The sequence below is a fragment of the Sinocyclocheilus anshuiensis genome, unplaced genomic scaffold (assembly GCF_001515605.1).
Source record: "Sinocyclocheilus anshuiensis isolate Anshui unplaced genomic scaffold, SAMN03320099.WGS_v1.1 scaffold982, whole genome shotgun sequence".
NCBI lineage: Eukaryota > Metazoa > Chordata > Actinopteri > Cypriniformes > Cyprinidae > Sinocyclocheilus > Sinocyclocheilus anshuiensis.
The window spans coordinates 111,309-122,650 of record NW_015539879.1 but is presented as its reverse complement, the minus strand read 5'-3'; the positions used below and the strand labels follow the sequence as shown (position 1 = coordinate 122,650).

Here is an 11,342-nt window from a genome sequence, read left to right as displayed (position 1 = left end):
GTTTCCCCTTTGCGCTTCACGTTTCTGCGCGTCTCGCTTTGTGGCACTGTTTTGACATGGGGGTGGAGTCAAGAAACTGGGGCGTGTTCAGCCATTTCACTAACATTAAAATGTGTGTTGTTTAGTTAACTACATGCGATTACTATTAACGTCGTTTGCCAAAGTTTAAGAAGTTAGAGATCATTTACTCGCGCACGTGAACGTGTTGGAAAAAGTTAGCATCTGCTAGTCCTTTATCTCAATATGCACGCTTTTATACTGTTAATGGATTATTTACTTTTATTGATTATGATATTCTTAAACTACAAAGTACGTAACATATATTATATTGTGTCTCTTCAAGCAGACTGTATATGGATAAAAAAGTAAACTGATTTCAAGTGCACACCTTTTTTCATAATTCTAAGCCCAAAAAACGACGTCCAAATGACGTCTGGTGCTGGGTGGGATTCTCTCATCAATGTGATTGTGATGCATCACAACACTACGGGGATCCGATGAAAAGCGAGGATTAAAGTCCAAAACTTGACTTGAAATAACCTAACAAATCAATCGGGGCTAAAGCGGTTCCATTAACGACAAATTAAATTCACACAATCTCACTAATTTGTGCACGCTTATTCTTAAACCGACCTTAATGTCGATCATGGATCAAATCGATCCACCATGACAAACAGCGAATATATCTGTGCTGTTTAATGCATTTGAGACGTTGTGTTTTCCTCAGTGCATAATTGACATGTCACATGTATATTTTTCATCTGTAAGTGTTAGAAAGTCATGCAAACATATCCTTTTTGCTGTCAGGAGTGGGCGAGGCACGCGAGTGAAAGAGCACTACTGCACGCATGCGCGCTAAACAGACAGAGCGCAATCGAATAGGAGAGCAATAATTTAGAGTAAAATATACATTTTGCTAAAAATTTGTTTTTGGACATTAAATGTGTCTTTTGTATAATTTTGTAATAGGTAAATCAAATGTAAGCTAGTAGGCTACAGTACTAATTACTACGCTCAAATGAGTTAATGTGTTTCTTATATCAGTTAAAATGTAGTAATTTTCTTTATTTATTTTCATTTAATTCAGTGATTTTAACTTTGTTATTTAGTTATTTTAATGCTTTAAAGAGCCATTTTAGATTGTAATGTTCTCATGTTCCGCTATCTGTTCTGCAAACTATAAAAGGTACAGCTGTAATAAAACCTGAGAGAACGGCTGCATGGCTAGAAACTGTAAAAAAATCAAAAAATAAAAATAAAAAGTAAAATAATAGTATGTGAGACAGTGGTAATATCATTCTGTTCCTATTGGTCAGTAGAGGAGCTTAGCCTGACAGTTAGCCTGCTTTAGACCAGGTTAGTTTCCCCAGCATAAGTTGCCACAGTGGCTGAGCTTGATCTAGGCCTATGTTAAATTTGCTTTATGGAACCAAACCATTTGACAATGAGTCAGACTAACTGAAATAAGCCTGGCTTATTTGGTTAACTTGTTGTATGAAACAGGCCTCGAGGCATTAAAAGTGATCATATTTTCTCCATTGCATCATAATATTGCATCGAATCGAATTGAAATCGGATCGCACTGCATCGTAACGGGTGCATCGCATCGGTAGCTGCTTCATATGTATCTTTAATGTATCGTATCGTTGGCTATGCATCGAGATGCGTATCGTATCGGCCTGAGTCATGAGATGCACATCCATAGCACTTACATGTCGCCTCCTCGAGAGTAGGAAAAATGGCATGTGGCAGTCTCAGTGAGCGTGATTCACTGAGATAATTGATATCTTAATTTTACCATAAATATATGTCATCTGTGATCACATTTTTAAAGATAAGTTCAGACTTGCAGTCTACCAACATTATAGCGACATCACTACCAACACTCACAAACAATTTATGGAAGTACAAAGACAAGCAAAATCAGATTTTTCTTCTGGTTCCACTTTTTGTCATCGTTGTAACCCCTTCATTTTGTCACATCTGATGACACCAAACTGTCAGCTACAGGAGAGTTGGAAACCAGTATAGTAGATGAATAAACACTACCCCTGCTAACAATTTTACGTTATCCAAAGTTCTGAGGACATTCCTTGTTAGCTGGGACAACACTGCAAACTTTACTCGTTGTTATGAACTGTGCCCTATAACATCTGACATCAATGACTGCAACCTAATGATTAGTGATTTAACTTCCAGAATACACCGTCACATTACAAGACTGTCCTGTTTTTTTAACATTTTTCAGTAGTTCTGTAATATTGTCATTAAATCATCAGTAAATTTGAATGAAGAAGCAATCAGTGTGGATGACTTAAATGACATTCGAAATGCCTTGTAAGTTGCATTGTAAGCATTGTTTTTTAAAACTTCTAAGCATAGTTTATCTACTAAATTTTTGCATATATTGTATGTCGTATTTGACATTGACTGGGAGGATTCAACATGATTTGGATAAGGATTTATCCTTTTTAGAGGAGAGTGTCACTGGATCACATGACGGTCTATATTCCATGCACTTGTATTCAGTAGGTCTCTGTCGTTTTCTCTGCATTTGATCAAATGAGGGTTTTCTAACTTACATTTCTATTCAGCGCCATATTTATGTCAACAGGGCTGGTGGGGTTATGACAACACTCTCTCAATGCTCTTCCTAAGATTATCATTGAAGATACAGTGCATGATACATACATTCATTTACTGACAGCATAGATATTAGTGAAGATTTTATAATCAGTGTTTCGATATTGATTGCATATCATAGCAGATTGAGATACCTCTAACTGTACCTGTCAACATATGCACAACACTGGAACAGTTTTTACAATTAAAATGTAAACTGTCAGTTAATAAACACTGCATGTCAATTTATAGCAGGTTACGTAGTATTAAATACAAAATTAAATTTGTTATTTAAACATTTTTGCAATACATGTAGATGCAATTGTTTCAAACATTTCGTCTATTAATTAATAAACACTTGACACAAACTATTCTTATGCCTTTTTTTTTAATGGTAGCATAAACCTTGAGTACTTGAATAAACTATAGCAAGTATTGGTTTGACAAGTAAAAGAATAGGAGTAAACTGAAGGGTTTGAATAATTGGGTTTGGATAATTCAAACCCAATAAATACTACAGGTGTGTATTCTAAAGGCTGGAATACACTATACAACTATTAAAATCCAAACAGTTTTTTTTTTAAAACACTAGGCATCATACACTTGCCAAATTTGTAAACAGTTACAGAGAAAAAACTGGGCATAATTCACTAACAAGTAATGCAGAGTTCACACTGCACGATTTTAGCCCTATTTTTCACTCGCTGACAGGTTTTGCGAAATCGCCGACAAATGCCCGAAATCAGAGGCAAATCGGTGCTCGTTCACGCGAGTGACAATCACGCAGTGTGAAAACAACGGCGATCCAACGAGTTTGAAAATCATGCAGTCTGAACTCGGCATAAGGATGAGTTGTGTGACAAATGAAAACAATATGTGTTTTAAAGGTGCAGTATGTAATATTGACAGCTAGCAGTTGAAATGGGTACTGCAAAAACCCAGGCATTCCGCCCTGGAACCTGCCCGGAACGCACATTTCAGAGTAGAATTACTTGCTATAGCATTATTTTTCAGAGAAACAGCTATGTAAACATAACATGTTTCTATAATATCTACAAACATATTATGTTATTTTTTGGCTTTAGAAGAGTCAAAAAATTACATACAGCACCTTTAAAAATCAAACATGTTTGACAACCTCTGACTGGATAGAACCATAGTCTGAAACTATAAAATCGGAGTGTGTTACAATTGTATGCTTCACAATTTTGTATGCAATGTGTCAACTGCACTGCCCTCAGGCCAGAAATGTTCTGCATGTGTTCAAACATTTGATTGTATAACAGCCTACTAGCAGTTAATTATAAGTTAGACAAAGCCCTACCTAAATTTATGGTCAGGAACTGTTACTGTCTTTCCCAAAGCTTTTGGGCAAACCAGTATGCATCACATGGACCCGACAGATAACTATTAAGACTATAATAGCAAGTGAACTTGAGAGATTTGCTTTTTTATAAACTTTATTCCTTGCAGAGTGTGGTTCCAACCCCAATTAAACACCTGAAGCAGCTAATCAAGGTCTTCATGATTACTAAAAATGTCCTGGCAGGTGTGTTGGAGCAGGTTGGAGCTAATGCCGAGTTCACACTGCACAATTTTAGCCCGATTTCTCACTCGCCGACAGGTTTTGCGAAATCACTGACAAATGCCCGAAATCGGAGGCAAATCGGTGCTCGTTCACGCGAGTGACAATCACGCAGTGTGAATTATCAAAGACACGATCTGAGGGAATCGCCGACATGTTGCCGACGCCCGTGAAATATTTAGCATGCTAAATATCTGGAGCTGTCGGTGATTCACAATCACACTGTGTGCAATGACTATTGTGTGAAATGAGTTTTGACTGAAAAATACATCAGCGATGACCTACAGCCAATGAGAGACCAAGATACAGGGCAGCGGGAAGTTCGGGGAGGAGTTATATGAAACGTAGTTTGCGGACCAGTGTTGCCAAATCCGCGATTGCCGCCAGTTGTTTTTTATGTCAGGAGGTTGAAGCGACCCCAATAACGTGATATTTAGGCCCTGGAAGGTGAATTGTACCAGGAGAACCCCGCCAAAAAAATGTGTATTTTACCCCCCCGAATGGACAAATTTTAGTGGGGGACCCCCTCGAAAGCAATTGGGCTATTTTCAGGCTAGTTTTGAGTAGTAATTGGGCGGGTTTTGTAGCGAAAACCTGGCAACCCTGCCCCAGACAGAGCTGTCGGTGATTCTTCCTATTGTAAAGTCATGCAGTGTGTAACCTCCTGTCGTCGATCCATCGTGCAGTGTGAACACAGCAACAACTGAATGCTACCCCAGATAGTCGTTCAGTGTGAAACCAACAGCGATGCGACGTCTTTGAAAATCGTGCAGTGTGAACTCGGCATAAAGAGCACTAGACAAGTCTGGACAGCCCTGATTCTAGGCCTAGGGGAACAAGATAGTCATGCTGGATCAGCGTTACTGAGGAAATCAACAATCTTGTTCACTCTGTCCCCATTCTTCCTCAGTTGAGTAACTCTCCATCTGATGCACCACATTCAGTACTGGTGCTTAAAGGGGTCATGAACTGCCTTTATTTTGTACTGTTCTCTGAGGTCCACTTTAATGTTTTCAAGATTTTTACATCAAAAAAACATAATAATTTAGAAGTAACAGGCTATTTTCTGTCCTGTTTTTAACCCCCCTCATCAGAACGCACTGTTTGAATAAGTGTGGCGGATTGTAAACACCCACTACTATGATTGGCTAATATTTGTGTATGTTTGACAGCATACATTCCTCTTAGATAGACACTGCTGTGATTTAGGTCAAAAATGCATAAATAACTCAATACATATCAAACGATCTGTAAGAAGAGACAAAGCAGTAATGAAAACAGTTACTCACACTTGTGCTGTGGCATTACTGTTGGATCCAATATAGCTGGCACAGCATCATCTTTTAGTTTCAATCTTTTTGAATTGAGCCTTATGGAAGGATATTGTAAAAGGAATCGCAAATTGTATTTTCAGTTGTGTTTTCCATATGTGGATGCATAAATTGACAATCCGAACGCAGTTGCAAATCTTGCGTTACCATTTGCGTTTTTCCTTTCATGACCCAGTCAACACGTGAGATCATGCGATGATCACAGTGACATCACACGATCCTCATACTGTGATCCTCACGGTGTGAGTAGTATATGAAAACATTGTGAGTTCAACACAGTGAGTGCGCTGTGTGGTTACACTTTTAGCTCACTGTGACACACACATTGTGACCACACCATGAGAATCATGTGAGCTCATGGTGACATCATTGTGAGATCAAATTGTTGACTGGGGAATGCACAGTGACTGCCAAATTTCAAATGAAATGCAAAGTCCATTTGCAACTGTATTTCCCATGTCTTACAAGTTATGAGCCTGTCACTGTTTTCAAAAGGGATTGCAAATAGTATTTTCAATTGCATTTTCCATATGTGGGCACATTAATTGTGTATCCAAATGCAAATGCATATCCAAATACAATCGCAAATCTTGCATTACCGTTTGCGTTTTGTGAACACGTAGTGACTACCAAATTTCAAATGGAAAAGCAAAGTCCGTTTGCAACTGTATCTCCAATGCCTCACAAGTTATGAACCTGTCATATTTAAATAGCAATATTATTTACCACGTCTGCTTTTTCACTCTCTCTGCGTCATGCATGTAACCTGCCAAAACTCAAATGGAATCGCTATTCCTTTTGTATTTGAATTTCCAATGTCTACACGGAAACCTGTCAATCAATTCAGGGGCAGGACTATACTATGGGACGTGTTTATATTGGGTGGAGACGTGTATATTGGGCGACAGATGATCGTGCTGAATGCTTTAAACAATGGAGTTAATCAGTCAATATTCACCATTAACCAAGCGCTTTATATTATATTATATTAATTATATTATATTATTCCTCTCTTTTAATCCGTAACGTTGCATGTCACGCCTGCCTCAAGATCTTTTACTGTTTGCACTCCGATTGATGCACCTAAGCAAACAGACAGTACAAATCTATACTTATTTACCAATTTTTCACCTTACCTTATATTTTATTCAACCATTTTAATAATAATAATAAAAATTCATCACATTTATATAGCGCTAGGCACTCAAAGCGCTTTACATTGTGAGGAGGGAGTCTCCTCATCCACCACCAGTAAGATCTCTTACTGTTTACAGTCACTGGACACTGCGATGGATGCATCTTGGCTGTGGCATGTTCTGTGACACCTGCACCTAGGCAGGCAGATAAGGAGTAGCAGCATTTTCTCTTTTGTCATGTGCATCAATCGGAGTGTAAACAGACTGACAGATCTTAACCCTCCTATTATCCTAGGGGTCAGTTTGACCCCATTCAATGTTTAACGTCTGTAAATACATGATTGACATCTTTTTTTTTTTTTGCTTCAGATTTAATGACTTTTCCTAATTTAATGGGGACAATTCAGTAAACATAAAATTAACATGATGATATTTTTTTTATGTCCTCTACACATTTTGTAGCATCGTTGTTCTTTGGGGTCAATTTGACCCCAAGGCTCTTTTAAGCTGTATAAAACATAAGAAATATCAACATTTTACACACATTTGTTTTGGGTGATTCTGATGTCACTATAACATGCTATAATTTTATAATATTCACTATAATTTTATATATTTATAATATATATATAAAAAAAAAAAAAATTCTCGTGGTTTACAGGGGAAGAGCAAACATATAAAAGCTTACACAGAAGCTGTCACGAATCCTGTCTATAGTTTTCCGTCCACTCATCACCAGAGGTCACCATTCCATCATATGACTCTCACTACACTGACTGTCCCCGGACTTCATTTCCTACAACCCTCTGCACTGATTACGGACTCACCTGCAGGCTATCACATACACTACATAAGCCACACTCAAACCATTACAGACCGCCGAGTATTGTTTGCGTTTATCGCTCTCCTAGTGGTAGCACTTTACGGAGCCAGTTCCCTGTCATAGTTTTCTGAGTCTAGTTTAGTCTTGTTATACCCGTGTCTTGATTCCAGTCTGTTTATCTCGTCCTGTCTGTCTGCTGCCTGCCCTGGAGTTATCGCCTGTCTTGGATTATCTCTTTGTCTTGCCGTTCACCGCCGCCTGGATTATTGCATGTTTTTGGATTACCCGTTTGCCTCGCCCCCTGGATTACGTTTACCGTCGTTTGACCCATGCCTGTATATGGATTACTCTTTCGTCTTGCCTTGTCTATATTTGTTTGCTGGTGTCTGACCCAAGCCTGTTTTGACCACATTTTAAAATAAAGCTTTGCAGATTGATCCACACGTCTCTCGTCTTGTTCGCCCCGTAACAGAAGCCTTCTGAACCATTTCTCTTTTGTGCTCTGTGCTCTCTCTTTATGATCTCTCTCTCTTTCTCTATTGAAAATGGCCTCTAAGCAAAGGTTTTCTGTCAATGAGATTTTGAGAATGTGTCTGAGACAGACGAATGGTTCCAGGGCCCACCAGATATGCTGTCAGCCATGTCCAAGATGTAAAATCGGCATTTAAGCTTTTCATTACGCCATCAACTGAAAAGAATTTGCTTGAAATTACAAACTTAGAGGGGAGGAGGGCGCAATGAGCAAAATAATGCAGCACATTTCAATTGTCAACGCAAGGAAATAACTGTCTATAAAAAAAACTTGCATTACATCTAAATTAACTCTAAATTGCATAAACAATTATGAACAAAACAGCATCATGTATTTATGCATTGCACGCAGATTGCATTTAAAAACATAAGAGAAACATAACATAAGTGAAAAGGAATAAACCTCCACAAATTCGTGATGTGTTTTCTAAAAGTTTAAACTGTTTTAACTTTGCATGGCTACATCTCTTGTGCGAGATGCGAGTGCAGCAGTCATATTTGTCCTTCTAAAAAATGCACTGAATATGCATCTGTGTCAATGGCTTGGTTTCGGTTTTCAACTAATCAAGATCTTCTCCGCTTTGAGCTTCTATATTTCTCTAATATTTTGAATACATAACACAGCGGCGCGTCTCGTGGGCTAGACTAACAAAACATTAAAATGCAACGTCACTTACATCATTATCACAGCATCTCGTGGGGCACTGATGACGCTCCCTGACACACTCCTAACATTCAAATGCAAATGTTTATTTTAAATTCGACTAATATATAGATTTTTTTATTCACAACCTCATCACAGGCAGGCACAGCACTCATTTCAGTATGTGTTCGTGTTTGTGTGTGCTGTCTGCGTCACTCATAGCACGTGCCTATATCGTGCACTATACCGAAAAATTTTTATATCGTTTTTATATCAAAAATACTGTAGGCATATACTGATAGATAATACAGAACCACCAAAGAAAAAACAAAGCAAGGCACACTGGAGGTTTAAAATTAAGTTTAAAGTAAGTTTAAAATTAAGACCTTTAACTTACTTTTAGAATTTAAAATTACTTTTAAAATGAGTTTGAAATTAAGAAAACACCTTTGTAATCCAGGCGATACCTTTTTAAAAAGTCAGTATCATTGTATTTCAATATATTCATTCAGTTGTGATGCAGATTTACAACAGCAGTCATGAAGCAGAGCGGGATTTACAAGCCTGTTTCGACCTCACTGATTGGAGTGTTTTTGAAGCTGCAGCCACCAATCTGGACGAGCTCACAGAGACTGTAACTTCATATATCAGTTACTGTGAGGATATGTGCATCCCCACCAGGTCATTTTTATCATTCAATAATGATGAACCGTGGTTTACTGGGAAACTCAAACATCTTCGTCATACCAAAGAGGATGCTTACAGAAGTGAGGATATAATCTTGTATAACCAGGCCAGCAACAGACTAACAAAGGAGATCAGAGTGGCTAAAAAAACTACTCTGAAAAGCTGAGAAAACAGTTTTCAGCCAACGATCCGGCGTCAGTATGGACTGGTCTGAGGAACATCACCTTGTACAAGACACCATCCCCACAGTCTGTGGAGAATTAACAACTGGCTGACGATCTGAATGTGTTTACTGCCGATTTGAAAAGGCTAGACTGACACCCTGCACCCGCTCTGATCTGCACTTCACCTCCCCCCCTCCCCCAACATTCAAACCGCGCTTAAGGTCTGTGTAGAAGATGTGAACCGGGTCTTCAGGAAGCCGAAATCTAAGAAAGCTTCAGGCCCAGACAGTATTTCACCTGCCTGTTTAAAAGTCTGCGCTGACCAACTGGCCCCCATCTTTACACAGATCTTCAACAGATCTCTGGAGCTGTGTGAAGTTCCCTGCTGCTTCAAACGCTCCACCATCATTCCGGTCCCCAAAAAGCCCAAAATCACTGGACTTAATGATTACAGACCTGTCGCTCTCACGTTTGTGGGCATGAAGTCATTTGAGCGACTAGTCCTGGCCTACTTGAAGGACATCACTGGACCCTTGCTGGATCCTCTTCAGTTTGCCTACAAAGCAAACAGGTCCGTTGATGATGCCGTCAACATGGGACTGCATTACATCCTGCAACACCTCGACAGACCTGGGAATTACGCAAGGATCCTATTTGCCCTCTGCCCAGCCTCCAAGATCTTTACATCTCCAGAGTGAGGAAAAGGGCTAAGAAAATCACCTTAGACCCCTTACACCCAGCCCACTCTCTCTTCGAACTATTGCTACAGAGCACTGACCACCAGAACAGCCAGGCACAAGAACAGATTTTTCCCGCAGGCTATTCAGCCTGAACAATTAAACTTTCATAATTATACATCGTCCATCACAACTGACATATTTATACACAGAATCCAAAATTTGTAAACTGCACACTATTTAAACAACTACATTTTTTCCCTATACTTCTATTTCTGTATAGTACATTATTTAAAATTTCTGTTTTTTTTTCTTATATTAGTGTTATATTCCATCCCTACTGTGTTATTCCTATGTATGTCATGTTTGCACTATGTCTGTACTTTCTTCTGCACTGGTAGCTCCTGTTGTCAAGTCAAATTCCTTGTGTGTGTAAACATACTTGGTAATAAAGCTCTTCTGATTCTGATGCCTCAGATCATTTTTCAGCCACTCTTAGGTATATGAAAGTCCTCAGAAGGATTTTTGAGCTGTTCTGGGGTCAAGAGTTAGATTTAATAAAATAAAAAAAACTCAGAGCCTCACACCCCTTTAGAGTTGTTCCTAGATTTCTGTTAGGAGAAACTTTAACCTTCAGGTTTTAAGTGAATATGGCCCTAGATTCATAGGACAAAGGCAGCAGTGCTGGTAAAATCTTTTCCCTTTATTCAAGTTAAAAAAAAAAGAAGTTTAATCTAGCTATCTTCATCACTGTCTTCATCAAACCCGAATGGTCTCAATTGACACAAAAAGTTTTCTTTCCTTCACTGAGCGCTAAGGCCAGCAACACTCACCTTTCCTCTCCCATCTTGTCTCTTAGATGCCCTCTTTTACAGGTGAGTTCAGTCAAGGATACGTGTTCAGTTAAAGGAGAACATGCTGCAGAGAGACTGTAATCAAGATAATGAGTGACATACAGAAGACGTTAGGCCAGGGGTGCCCAAACTCGGTCCTGGAGGGCCGGTGTCCTGCAGAGTTTAGCTCCAACTTGCCTCAACACACCTGCCTTTTTTAGGTTTTATAAGTTTCTAGTATGCCTAGTAAGAGCTTAATTAGCTGGTTCAGGTGTGTTTAATTGGGGTTGGAGCTAAACTCTTCAGGACA

General features: G+C 39.0%; 1 protein-coding gene across 1 annotated transcript in view; it reads left to right on the top strand.

Moving 5' to 3' along the window:
* Positions 1-11,342, top strand: part of LOC107685389 (gastrula zinc finger protein XlCGF57.1-like) — a 228,654-nt gene that overhangs the window by 121,922 nt on the left and 95,390 nt on the right. The gene's annotated exons all lie outside the window — the stretch shown is intronic.